Here is a 14,160-nt window from a genome sequence, read left to right as displayed (position 1 = left end):
AACCACGCCCACATCCCATATAACGGTAATTTAGAGAAATACGAAATCGATAAATCAGTAAATATTGTAAGCTAATTTATTCAAAATTGATGATTGCAACAATTCTTTACCAAGAAATACGTTTATGGACAAAATTTTGGAAAATGGGCGTGGCACCGCCCACTTATGATCACATATATGTATCTCGGTAACCGTTCTACCAATTTGTACCAAACTCGGTGCGGTTATTGTGCTTGGCAAATAAAAGCAATACGTTGAAAATTATTGAAATCGGACTAAAATAACGGCCGCTTCTCATATAACGGTAAATTTCAGAAATGCTTGAAACTTCAATATTTCGAAATTGAAGGACGCTAATTTACTCAAAATTGATACACCCCGGCTTATCGTGTAGCGGTAGCTTTCGGAAAGGTGGAAAACATATATTTAATAATTGTGCCGGGTATTTAATGTTCGGCTCCGCCCGAACTTAGACTTTCTTACTTGTTTAACTTACATTTAAATTATAATTTCAACAATCATTGTGTGATTTGTATTTGTAGTAATAATTTTTATATTTATATTGGTTTCTTTAATTTCCAAATTGAGTATTTTTAGTAGAAAACATTGTTCCAGTTTTTTGAGTTCGCGTTGTGTTGTGTCTAGTCTGAAACAGTGTGCCAGTTTTCTCGTCTTGCCTTGTAGATGTGGCGGAGTTATACCATAGTCTTTGAATTAAGTAAAAACTAATAAACACAACTGAGAGCAAAAGTCGCAGTCCAAATACCGTTGATTACACGAACCAAAAATATATTGGACTTACTTATATCCCGTGGCTAACAAATAAGCAAGTACTTAGACGAATAATGAAAAATGAAAACATAATATATGCGCACAGGCCACACAACACACTAAGCAAAATATTTACAAGAGCGAAAGACAAAATAGAAAAGGAGCAACATTAGTAATGTTGTCTATGAAATAAAATGTAAAGGTAAAAATAATGACCCCTGTAATAAGTGCTACATAGGCACAACAAAACGCGCGTTGGGTATAAGGATCGGCGAACACAAGGCAGACGAACGGAACAAGAGAATGACAACAGCCCTGGCTCAACATCTGACTACAAACGAACACACACTTGACTTCGCCAACACAAGAATATTGGACGTAGAAAGAGGAGAAAGAAGGAGAATTACATTGGAAAGCCTTCGTATACAACAAAACTTAGACAGCGCGATGAATTTTAAAGACGATGTGGACAAAGCAAACACGCTGTGATAAAACGAAAACATTTTAATTGTATTTGAGAAGATAGGCAACATAATTAATAATAAAGAATTGTGTGCTAATGATTGTTGAATTTATAATTTAAATGTAAGTTAAAAAATTGGCTATAAGCCTTTTTGCTATACATATGTATGTTTGTTAATATTGTGATTGTGAATAATTCATGTTTATTGTTTTTATTTATTGTATAATAAAACAGATTCCCTGAGGAAGACGCGAAGGGTCGCAACGCGTAGGAGAGAAGGAAGAAAATTTACTTTCGTTGCTTTTTTTCATCGGTCGGAGTAGCTCCATAACCCAGCAAGTAATTAAATAAAGAATTTGATCCAAAATTATAACAATGTTTTTATTTCTCTAAACACCAAACAGCTGGTTTTCATACTCTGAAACAAAACTTTCGAATAGCTTTCGCTAGATGTTCGAATCTCTTTTTGTTCCTTTCGAATACAGCTTATCCAAATTTTGTGCCGACTACTTCGAATGGTAACGCCAAAATGCTCGAAAACTAGAGAATTTTGTTCTACAGTAAGGCTGCCAGACGTCCTGGTTTCCAGGATTTGTCCTGGCTTAGACAAATTGTCCTGGTGTCCTGGTCCACACTTAATCCTTCCTGGTTTTATAATGGAGGTCAATGCAGACACCTACTTAATTTTTGGCACATTTTCTGCTATGAACAAAGGTTAAGTTATTAGTAGGGCCCGGATTTCTATGCATTTACATATTTTTTTGTTATAAGAAGGCATTGATTTGTTAGTGCATATTCTTACATATTTTGCCTTAAATAGGTATATTTTGTCAAAACAGCATATTTAATTGCATTTCTTATTAAACGCCGTTTGTCTACAACGGACGAATCACTCCGCAATTGCAAGAGCATTTGATGATTCTATGCGACCATTGCAGCGCCATATATCGGACCCTTACCGTGAAAAAAACGTAAGCGGATTTTTTTTCACAATTTTCTTTTTGATCCAGAATTGCATCTAGATGCTCTACGGGCATTTCTGCATCAAAAATAAAATTTTGGAAAAATATGTCGCTTACGTTTTTTTGGCGGTTAGGGCTCGATATGGTATAATCAGCAAATGCGCTGAAGGTTTTTTACCCAAAATTACTGCACGTTACCTGTTTGGCACGCAGTGCACCGAGTGGCCGAAGATGTAAGAGCTCGCTTCAGTGATGTTAACGATTTAATATCGAATGGGAACAAATATTTTTAAAATATGCTTTGCGCGTTGAAGCTTTTAATGCATGTATCCCAATATCGCTCTTCCGCCACAGCCAACCTTAGCGAGATGGGGATCCTGGTTAGAGGCGTCAAAATATTATTGCCTACATTTTCTTAAAGATCTAATTGATAGTGAAGGCGAAAAAAGCAATAGCTTCAAATTCGATAGAGCACGGTTAGCCTATATCAATGCAAACAACAGCTTCTTGTCGAAAATAATAAATAACAGCCCTATTCTGTTGCCCTCACAAAAATCACCACACTCACTATTGTGAGGTTTCTGGCTATTGTGAGGTTATCCCTATGCTGGCGTAAATTCAAAAGCTCAAACGCTCACAATTGTCAGAAAATTTATGATGTACGAATGAGACCATCACAAGAGCAAAACAGCTGATTTTTATTGAGCAATTTGTGTTGTGTTGATTTTCTTAATTTAATGCTTGAAATACAATACCGGCGAACGGCAAACTTCGCCGAATTGGGCGATGCTGTCGGTCACCGTTCGCCCAACTATCTCGCCTACTTAAACAGAATTAGAGCGGTAGCGAAAACAGCTGATCCCATTTGGTCGCCTTTATAATTTGGGTGACCATATTTAGACAAAACTAAACCATATTTAGAAATGAGGAAATGATAACAAATATAAATGTAAAACAAAGAAAGATTATTATAAATAATTTGTTTCAAGCCAGATTTAACGAATCCACAACTATATTTTTCAAACAACAAAATCGTGTTTAGGTTGTTTTCTTTTTAAACTTTGAAAGCACAAAACAAATACGGCCACCTTTGGCACGCACAGCTGTCATCGCCCAGCAGAGCGATAGAAATAAATCTATCGCCATGAAACGCCGCCAAGCGAACTTCGCATTTCGCTTTGGCTGTGTTCAATTTCATATGCTTGCGGGTGTTCTAATTTTGACAGCGCGAATTTCGCTGTGGTGAGTTCGCCGTTCGCCGGCATTGTATTTCAGATTTAAAGAATATTAAGTAATGGCGGAGTTATTGCTTGTTTGCGCAGCAGTTTTGGAAGAGCAAGAGGAGGCAGTGAAGAGAAGAAGACTTCTGAGAAGCCTTCGGGATAAAAGTGATCCCTTTTCCATGTAGGATTTCATTTTCATTCAAACTTTTCGGTTTCCAAAAGCCCTGTGTCAGACGCTGATACAGGAATTGGAACCGAATGATAGACAGGTATCAAAGATACCTTTCACACTTCGATTCCTAGCGTGTCTGTATTTTTACTCGCACGGTTCTTATCAGAAATGCGTTGGAAATAGTTTTTCAAATTCGATGAGCCAGTCATCGGTGAGCCGGTCTCTGCGCTTCATATCCAAGTTAATATTAGATGTGAAGGGAGGCGAAATACGATTTCCATCAACTCTGCAGGATGTCGCAGATGTGAAGAGAGGGTGGGATATAATTCAGCAAATTATTGTTTAATGTATGTTTGTATAAATATTTTTGAAAATAGGTTTTATACAAAATTTGGAATGAAGGGTACAATTGGAGCAATCGATTGTACGCATGCACATAAGGTCAAATGATTACTTTTGCTGTGCGAAATTAATAATAATAATAGATTGGCGCTTACACATATGTTAGTGTTTGGCCGAGCTTCTCCTCCGATTTGTGGCGTGCGCCTTGATGTTGTCACACAAAGCGGAGGGACCTACAGTCTTACGCCGACTCCGAACGGCGATTGTATTTTTATGAGAAAACCTTTTTCTATACTTTTTTCGATGTTGCTTTGACCAGGGTTTGAACCCTGGCGTTGCGGAGTGGAAGCGCGCACTGCTTACCACTACACCACAGCGGCTGTGCGAAATTAATATCAGCTAAAATAAGGATTTTAGCGAAACGTCGGGTAAAAACGTGAAGAACAGTGTTTTCTTGCACATAAAAGGGATCAATAAGCCTATGAAATACCTAAAATAATATACCAAAAATTGATCATCAACTAATAATAAAATATGGCATGTTTTTAATGACAAAGGATGGAAATCGTTAAAAAAAGTGTCAAGTCAGTGAATAAAATGTTAAAACATGATCTGACATTCCTAAAACCGACTTTTTCGGTTAATTTGTGTTATGTTCAAATGTTAAGTATACATATATATGTGTTTAAGTAGTTAGTTCTCGAAAACATTGTCCAATTAGCTTGGTTTTTGACACAAGTTATTTTCTTACCATACTGGACCCACCCCAAGCCGGAAATTTCAACTGTTCTTTTTTCGCCAATTGTTATAACAATGTTTTCTATAGCGTCAATTTCGTTTTTTAAGTCCAAATGCACTTTCAAGACAGTGTCCTTTGTTTCTTTAGTGTATTCCAATTTGATGGGCCGACAGAATCTAACGGATTGCGGTGCACGATTGCTCCAAATAAGCATTCCAAATGGCAACGCAAGTCTTAACGGTATAATTGTTGTTGCGAAAAGCGATGCATCACAACATTGCGATGTGCTTGGCTCAGTAAAAGCTTGTTTGAATTGTGCTTGACCAGTGCTACTATCGAACCCATAACTTAATATTAGCTCAGACTTCACAAAATTAGTTTTTTCTTTTTTCATAACAGCTTCGATAACCTCATTTTGCATTTCAACTATTATTTTCGCAGTGTGGGCTATAACCGATTTTAGAGGAGCTCTTACCATGGTTTCGCTTACCTCTACGTCGTTAGGTCGACATTTTAATTTGGCGGCTGCAATTTCGTTATAATGTGGATAAATATCGCAGTTTCTTAGTTTACTTTCGCGACGTATTGCATTGTACTGATCCTTTGTAAAGTTATTTTCCAAGAGAAAATCTAATGCCTCCTCTGCCGAAAAGGAAATTTCTTTATTACTGCTCTCAGCACATACCTTTCTTATTTTTGAGGGCCTGGTTGGGCTTGCTAAGCTTTCTTTTAAAACTACAGCCATGTCCAAGTTTCCTTTTTTTCGAGCCGAAGTTGCTGCTGCACGTGCTAGTAACTCCGTTTCATAATTTGTTGATTTTGATAGTTCTGCTGCTTCTTTTCTTTTTCCAAACTCACTTTTGTTGCAAAATTGAGCTCTTGAGCGACCAACCATAGAACTGGTCGGAACAGCTGGCTTTTTCAATTCGAAAAGAACCTCATCTGCAAGAAAAGCGATATTTTCTGATCTACATCTTTTAGCATCCTTTCCAAATTGTCTTCCATATTTTTCGTATTTGCTTGATAAATATTTGCATAAAAGCCGCGTTTTTTCTTCTTCGACTTTCATGGAATTTTCACATATATCATCAGCACCAATTTTTTTTCCAACATAGTTGACCACCAAAGAAATCTTTTCTTTTTGGAACATCCAAGCAGCCAAACTTCAAACAACTCGCCTTTTGTAATAGCATGATAACCTAGAAAAACCAGTGTTTTTTTGAAAACGGCTAAAAACGGCGGCTTAAGTAAAATAAAGTCAACTCACTACATCATAATTTATCCATTTCTTTTTAATTTTTGTTTGCCAAAAGTTAACAAAATTGTAAAAGCTTACATGACATCATCAATAGAAGTTATTCAGAAAATTTTTGAGGTTATGCAAGGAAATCATTTTTTTTTGCAAAGAAACGATAAAAAGTCACTTTTTTTGATTGGAATATAGGTACTCACTTGTATTTTTGTCTTCCATTTCAAATGTTGCTTTAATTATTAGCCTTTTATACAAAAAAATGCACTTGAAAATTAAGAAATAAAGCGGTTGGGCAAACAACTTGTCAATAACGTTTTAAAACTGTAACTTTGTTTGATTGCTGTCTAACGGAGTTTTTTTTTACAAAAACAAAATGAAGTTTTTGTTACTTGTATTCCCTACAGAATGGCAACAAAAAATTAAGTAAAACTGCGTTTACAAAATTGGACTTTCGCACAGCCAAATGAATCATTTGACCTAATGTGGCATGTGGGGATTATTTCACCGACGTCAACAGATACTAACACTTTATGAACAGAAAGGGCTTTTACAGCCTAAATGTAGAAGCAGTATGTAAACATTGTATTTTTTTAAATTTTTTAATTTGTTACTAAAGGTGTGTGAGCATCGATTATTAACTACATCACCTTCCAAGTCACTGACACAACGCGAGGGCAAACACGTAGTATCCCTCGCAGGAAACCAGGATGGAACCCGTCTAGGGTCGATGTTCGCAAGTTCGATACATCACTACTAGCAGATTCCCAAGGCATTTCACCCACAACGGGAGAGATCCACAACAGGGAGTCTTGCACTAAGCTGGTCGAAGAAACCATGCGCTGCATTCACCGGGCATGCAAAGCCTCAATGCCACAGAGGAGAGCATGGTCAGGTAAAAAGCAGGTATACTGGTGGAATGACCGAATTGCAGAGCTGCGAAGGGCCTGCCATAGAATGCGGAGACTCGCAACGCGCGCTTGTGGCAGACCTGAGGCGCTACAAAAGCGCCAAGAAAGCACTTGGGGCCGAGATACAGAAGAGTAAACGGAACTGCTGGAAAGCGCTATGTGACGAAGTGGATCGCGATCCCTGGGGCCAAGGATACAAAATAGTGATGAAAAAGTTCCATACATCATCGCAAGCGATGGATGAGGCCCGAGTTAAGAATATAGTGGATGCGCTATTTCCCACACACCCACTAAGAGCAGATACAGTGCTCGTCGAGGAGCAAGCCGAGGCACCACTGTTTTCGACAGACGAGCTGAAGCTAGCCCTGCGAAGCATGAAAGCCGGCAAGGCTCCAGGCCCACATGGCACACCAGCGGAGGCAATTAGGTTAGCAGCGAACACGAGCCCTGATCTCCTGGTCAGCATGTACAACAGCTGCCTTAGGGCCCGGGTCGTCCCAAACCAATGAAAGAATGCGAGACTGGTGCTTATACCCAAGGGCTAAGGGGACACAAACTCTCCTTCATACTTCCGGCCACTCTGCATGCTAGACACAGCAGGAAAAATGGTGGAGAGTCTGCTCAAAATACGGTCGACGTCAGCCATAAAAAGCGAGGGAGGTCTTTCACCCCGACAACATGGCTTCAGGAAGGGACACTCAACTGTAGGAGCAATTGGCGAAGTAGTCGAGGCGGTACATAAGGCCGAAAGAGGCCTGCCACCAGGCGCAGCTAATAGTGCTCCTAGTCACACTGGACGTCAAGAACGCCTTCAAATCGGCAAGATGGGACGTCACGCTGGAGGCCTTGGAATGTCATTCAAGGTTCAAACATACTTGCTAGATATGATTCGGGACTACCTCAGAGACCGTTGGCTTTTGTACGACACTACACAAGGTCAGAGAAAGAGACGTATAACCGGCGGAGCGGCACAGGGATCTGTACTTGGACCGAACCTCTGGAACGCCACTTATGACAGTATGTTGCGCACGGAAATGCCGGAGAGCGCATTCCTTGTCTCCTTTTNGCACAGGGGTCTGTACTTGGCCCGGACCTCTGGAACGCCACGTATGACAGTCTGTTGCGCACGGAAATGCCGGAGAGCGCCTTCCTTGTCGCCTTCGCGGACGACGTGGCAGCCGTCATAACAGCAAGAAATGTCCAGCTAGCACAGCTCAAGCTAAACCAGGTCATGCGCAACGTCAGTGGATGGATGAGCGATCACGGTCTGCAATTGGCTACAGCCAAAACAGAGATCGTGCTCCTCACCAGGAAAGGGATCCCAACAGTTATAAATATGATGGTCGGACCTCAACTCGTGACANGTCAGTGGATGGATGAGCGATCACGGTCTGCAATTGGCTACAGCCAAAACGGAGATCGTGCTCCTCACCAGGAAACGGATCCCAACAATTATAAATATAATGGTCGGACCTCAACCCGTGACGACTTCTAGGTCTACAAAATACCTAGGGGTGAAGCTTGACAGCAAACTCACATTCTGGGAACACATCCATGGAGTATGTGAAAAAGCTGCGCAGAGCACGGTGGCTCTAAGCCGGCTGATGGCAAACGTGGGCGGCCCGAAGCCATGCCGCAGGAAGCTTCTGATGACAGCGGTCCAATCGGTGCTCCTGTACGGGGCAGAAATATGGGCTGACGCATTGAAAGTCAAAAAATACCGGGTTCAAATGTCTTCGGTACAGCGCAGAGGGGCACTACGCATTGCTTCTGCATACCGTACAGTGTCCGCGGACGCGGTTCTAGTTATTTCTGGCGTCATGCCAATTGAGCTACTTGCTTACGAGCGAAAAGAGATTTACAATCTCAGTGCCGAGATAGTTCGAGCAGCTGCCGGGGCAAGGGCGCGTGAGCAACTGATCCAGCAGTGGCAACAAAACTGGAACGCGAGCACAAAAGGTCGATGGACACACTCCCTGATAGCCGACCTTCAAACATGGCTGAACAGACCACATGGGGAAGTCGATTTCTACCTGACGCAATTCCTCACCGGTCATGGTTACTTCCGAGAATATCTTCATAGAATGGGAAGGGTGGACTCACCGTTCTGTCACTACTGTGGAAACGTCGAAGATAACGTGTACCACACATTCTTCACCTGCGAACACTTCTTGATTTCGCGCAGAATGTTGGAAGAAAGACACGGAGACATTACTCCGGACAACATAGTTGGGATAATGATTTCCAGCGCAGAAAAGTGGGAAGCAGTTGCGAGATACGTGAAATTCGTACTCCGCTGCAAACGAGAGGACGGTTGTGTACTGAGGACACCCGAATGAAACGCCCCTACAAAAGGGCAGCCCCAAGGCTCTAACAGCGCGCTCCTGCATCTGAAGACATGCAGAATTGCGGTGCCAGATGCGGGATTCTTGCNCTACTGAGGACACCCGAATGAAACGCCCCTACAAAAGAGCAGCCCCAAGGCTCTAACAGCGCGCTCCTGCATCTGAAGACATGCAGAATTGCGGTGCCAGATGCGGGATTCTTGCGCGGGCGGTGGGAGTTTGGGTTTTAGTGGGTAGCCCAACACGCTTCGGTGGGAGTCCCACACTCAGGGAAGGTAGTATAGAGACTAGCGCCCCCGGCCAGTGCATAAAGCATTTCCCTCTCCTAGGAACAAAAAAAAAAAAACAAAAAAATAAGCTCAGGTGAGGGCTAAGCTCAGGACCTTACCGGAGTCACACAGGGCGGATCGTGAACGGCCTACTCCGATAGGTTAGCTGCGAATAACCAATAAGCAGTCCCAGACCAAGAGCGGCAGGAGACGAGGGNGCGGAGGGACTTACAGTTTTACGCCGACTCCGAACGGCGATTGTATTTTTATGAGAAGCTGTTTTTCATGGCAGAAATACACTCGGAGGTTTGCCATTGCCTTCCGAGGGACGACCGCTGTTAAGAAAAAACCTTTTTCTATATTTTTTTGCCATGTTGCTTTGACCAGGGCTTGAACGCAGGCGTTTGCGGAGTGGAAGCGCACACTGCTTACCACTACACCACAGCGGCCGACACGATAACTCGAGTAAAAATTGAGATATCTTAACGAAAGTTGGTACGTGCACTTCTTTCGGGCGTAGGACGGATGGTATTGAAAATGGACAAAGTGGCAAAATCGGACAATAACCACGCCTACCTCCCATTTAACGGTAATTTTCAGAAATACGAACACTGCGATATTTTAGTAACTACTGAAGATTATTCACTTAAAATTGATATTTATAATAAGTTTTAGACGAAAAATAGGATTATTATAAATTTTTGGAAAGTGGGCGTACCGACGCCCACTTATGGTTACATGTGTATATCTTGGTAACCGCTGCACCAATTTCTTCCAAACTTGGCACAGTTGTTGGGCCTTGGTATAACATACGAAATGGCCGAAAATTTTTAAAATCTGGCAATAACCACGCCCACATCCAATATAACGGTAATTTAGAGAAATACTAAATCTTCGATAAATCAGTAAATAATAAAGCTAATTTATTCAAAATTGATGCTTGCAACAATTCTTTACCAAGAAATACGTTTATGATAAAATTTTGGAAAATAGGCGTAGCACTGCCCGCTTATGATCACATATATGTATCTCGGTAACCGTTGTACCAATTTGTACCAAACTAGGTGTGGTTATTGCGCTTGCCACATAGAAGAAAAGCGTTGAAAATTATTGAAATCGGACTAAAATTACGGCCGCTTTCATATAACGGTAAATTTCAGAAATGCTCGAAACTTCAATATTTCGAAATTTAAGGACGCTAATGTACTCAAAATTGATACACCCCGGCTTACCATGTAGCGGTAACTTTCGGAATGGTGAAAAACATATATTTAATACTTGCGCCGGGTATTTAATGTTCGGCTCCGCCCGAACTAAGACTTTCTTAGTTGTTTCTCACATGTTTAACAATATCTGGTGAGTTTGCCTTCTTTCTTTTTAGTTTATTTTGTTAAAATCTTCCTTTTTTATCTTCAAGCAAACGTCAAAGAAGTGCAAGTAAAATCTCCCCCAAAAGGCCTTTTCGAAAGTCATTCCTTTTTCCTCTCTTTTTTGTATGGAATGGCACAAATGCTTTCGCCAAGCATTTTTCCAAGTTACATCATAGTCAAGACAAATTAGTTCTTTTATGATAAAAATGAATTAAAATTCTGAGCGTTTCATACAACACATCAATAGGGATGAAACGATACGAGTAAATACAAGTACATACTCGATATTTTTCGTTCGAAACCAAGTAATTTTGGTATCGATACTTTTGAACCAAGTACTGAGTAGATATCGAAAAAATACTCGTATCGAAAGCCGATACCAAGGCGAATTTTCTTTCGAAATTTTCTCTCCACTAATATGAATCGCCGCTGTGTCGGCCGCTGTGGTGTAGTGGTAAGCAGTGCGCGCTTCCAATCCGCGACGCCTGGGTTCAAACCCTGGTCAAAGCAACATCGCAAAAAATATGGAAAAAAGGTTTTTTCTTAACAGCTGTCGTCCCTCGGCAGGCAATGGCAAACCTCCGAGTGTATTTCTGCCATGAAAAACCAGCTTCTCATAAAAATACAATCGCCGTTCGGAGTCGGCGTAAAACTGTAGGTCCCTCCGCTCTGTGTGACAACATCAAGGCGCACGCAACAAATCGGAGGAGAAGCTCGGTCTATTATTATTATCTATACATATAATAAAATTGTAACAGGTCGATGTCTGTACATTATAGATATTAAAGAAGAATTAATGTGGGGGGCTTTATTAGATCACCAGAAGCCAAATCAACCATTTTTAGAATTTTTGTTTGTCTGTCTGTCTGTCTGTATGTTTGTTCGCGCATCACTCGAAAACGAATGCATGGATTTGAATGCAGTTTTCACCGGTGTATTGCTAGAGGTCTAACTTAAAATATAGGAAGAAAAAAATTTGAGAGTTGCCACCTGTTTGAAAATTGGAGTTGTAAGTAAATTTATAAGAAAAAATGAATATTGCAATATGGGCGTCAAAAGAAAGAGGCTGAGGAAGGCTTACAGCCAAAAATATTTTTTTAGAGTTGCCACCTGTTTGAAAATTTACATTTAATTTAATTTATAAGATAAATCGAATATTGCAATATGGGTATCAAACTGAAGGGGTTTAAGAAATTTTATTGCCGAAAATATTTTTAGGGAGGGCTGCCACCTGTTTGAAAAATTTTATTGTAGTAAATTGATAAAATAAATGAAATCTGTATCTACATTTATACATATAATAAAATTGTAACAGGTCGATGGCTGTACCTTATAGATATTAAAGAAAAATTAATATGATGGGTTTTTATTAAAGCTACAGAAGCCAAATAAACAATTTTTAGAATTTTTGAATCTCTCTGTCTGTATATTTGTACGCGCATCAGGTGCAAACATGGAATTGAATGCAGTTTTCACCGATGTATCGCTAGAGATCTAGCTTCCAATATTGAAGAAAAAATTAGAAAGTTGCCACCTGTGTTTACAGTGAATACTGCAATATGGCTGTCAAAAGAAAGTAATTTACAAAGGCTTACAGCTGAAAATATTTTTGTGGAAGGTTGCCACCTATTTGAAAACTTTAATTTTATTTAATTGATAGCATAAATTAAATATTGCAATATTGGCATCAAACTAAAGAGGCTAGGAAATTTTAATGCTGAAAATATTCTTAGGGGATTTGCCAACTGATTGAAAAATTGTATTCATTAAAATTTGTAAAATAAATGAAATATTTGCAATACGAATATTAAACTAAAAAAGATTAGGAAGCTTACTTTTGCATAAATTAAATATTGCAATATTGGCATCAAACTAAAGAGGCTAGGAAATTTTAATGCTGAAAATATTTTTAGGGGATTTGCCAACTGATTGAAAAATTGTATTCATTAAAATTTGTGAAATAAATGAAATATTGTAATACGAATATTAAACTAAAGAGGATTAGGAAGCTTAACTTTGGAAATATTCTTGAAGCGGGTTGCCACTTATTTGAAAAGTTTAATTCAGTTAAATTTATAATATAAACTAAGTGTTGCCATATGGGTATCAAACGAGAGTATTTGAGAATAATAAAATTGCAACAGGCCGATATCTGTACATAATAGATGTTAAAGAAAAATTAATAGGGGGTTTATTAGATCAACAGAAGCCAAATATAAAATTTTGGTATGTTTGTCTGTATGTTTGTAAGCGCATCACGCAAAAGCTAATGTATGGAGTTAAATGCAGTTTTCACCGATGTACATATTGCTAGAGCTCTAATTGAAAATATAGAATCCATTTTTTTTTTTGTTTTAGTTTATCGTCGATCATTATTCCTAGGTATTTGAACGTATTAACTTTTTCCAGTGCGTCGTTGTTTATATTTAGAGTTAGCAACGGACCGTTCTCAAAATTTCGCATTCATATAACCACAAACTTAATTTTTTTTGTGTGCTGGGTATGAGCTACTTCGGCCGTTGGAATTAAAGCGAAAATAAAATTTTCCTTTTTTACTCCTACGCGTTTCAACGCATTTCGCGCCTTCCTCAGGGAGTCTGCTTTATTTGAACGATAAACAATAAAAAATAAACATAGTTAACAATTATCATAACATACACATCAGAATTTGAAACTCACACTTTACAATTATTCCCATTAAACAACAATAATTACATGGTTTTAGCGCAGCGAGTTTACATTACTTTCTTTTTGTTTTGTTTATATCTAGATTTTAATATAGCTGTGTAGGCGTTGTTTGTGTTGTCCACATCTTCTTTGAAATTCATCACATTGTCAAGTTTCTGTTGTATTCGTAGGCTTTCCAGTGTCATTCTCCTTCTTTCTCCTCGTTCGATGTTCAAAACTCGCGTGCCTATATAGCATTTATTGCAGCTTTCATTGTTCAAACTTTCAAAACTTATGGGAAATATTCTAAGAAATATTACGTCAGATACATACAATATAAAAAACTCTTATCAATTAAAAGAAAATCTCCAAGGTGTCACAGTAGAAGCAGGTGAAATTCTAGTATCTTTTGATGTAATTTCATTATTTACGAATATCCCGACGCAGTTCGCCATACAAATTATCATGAAAAAATGGAAAACATTGGAAAACTACACCAACATTGCAAAAAATTATTTCCAGATGATGCTAGAGTTTTGCTTAAGAGACAACAACTACTTCAAACACAATAATACCCTATATCAGCATGTATGGTATGCCCATGGGGAACCCATTATCGCCAACCATTGCAGACATTGTGCTAGATAAAATATTAGACGATAGCATAGCTGAATTAG

The 14,160-nt window shown here is 39.3% G+C and overlaps 1 protein-coding gene and 1 long non-coding RNA gene across 3 annotated transcripts in view; both read left to right on the top strand.

Moving 5' to 3' along the window:
• Positions 1-14,160, top strand: part of Abcd1 (ATP binding cassette subfamily D) — a 214,574-nt gene that overhangs the window by 89,743 nt on the left and 110,671 nt on the right. The gene's annotated exons all lie outside the window — the stretch shown is intronic.
• LOC108360224 (uncharacterized) overlaps positions 10,137-14,160 on the top strand; it is a 17,834-nt gene continuing 13,810 nt past the window's right edge. The window contains exon 1 of the long non-coding RNA XR_001847073.1: positions 10,137-10,186. This is a non-coding gene — a long non-coding RNA (uncharacterized LOC108360224). The remainder of the gene's footprint in view (positions 10,187-14,160) is intronic.

The sequence above is a fragment of the Rhagoletis zephyria genome, unplaced genomic scaffold, assembly GCF_001687245.7.
Source record: "Rhagoletis zephyria isolate East Lansing unplaced genomic scaffold, Rhagoletis_zephyria_1.1 Rzeph_scaffold_00539, whole genome shotgun sequence".
Taxonomy (NCBI): Eukaryota; Metazoa; Arthropoda; class Insecta; order Diptera; family Tephritidae; genus Rhagoletis; species Rhagoletis zephyria.
The sequence above is the reverse complement of the archived record's forward strand: the minus strand, read 5'-3'. Positions and strand labels throughout refer to the sequence as shown.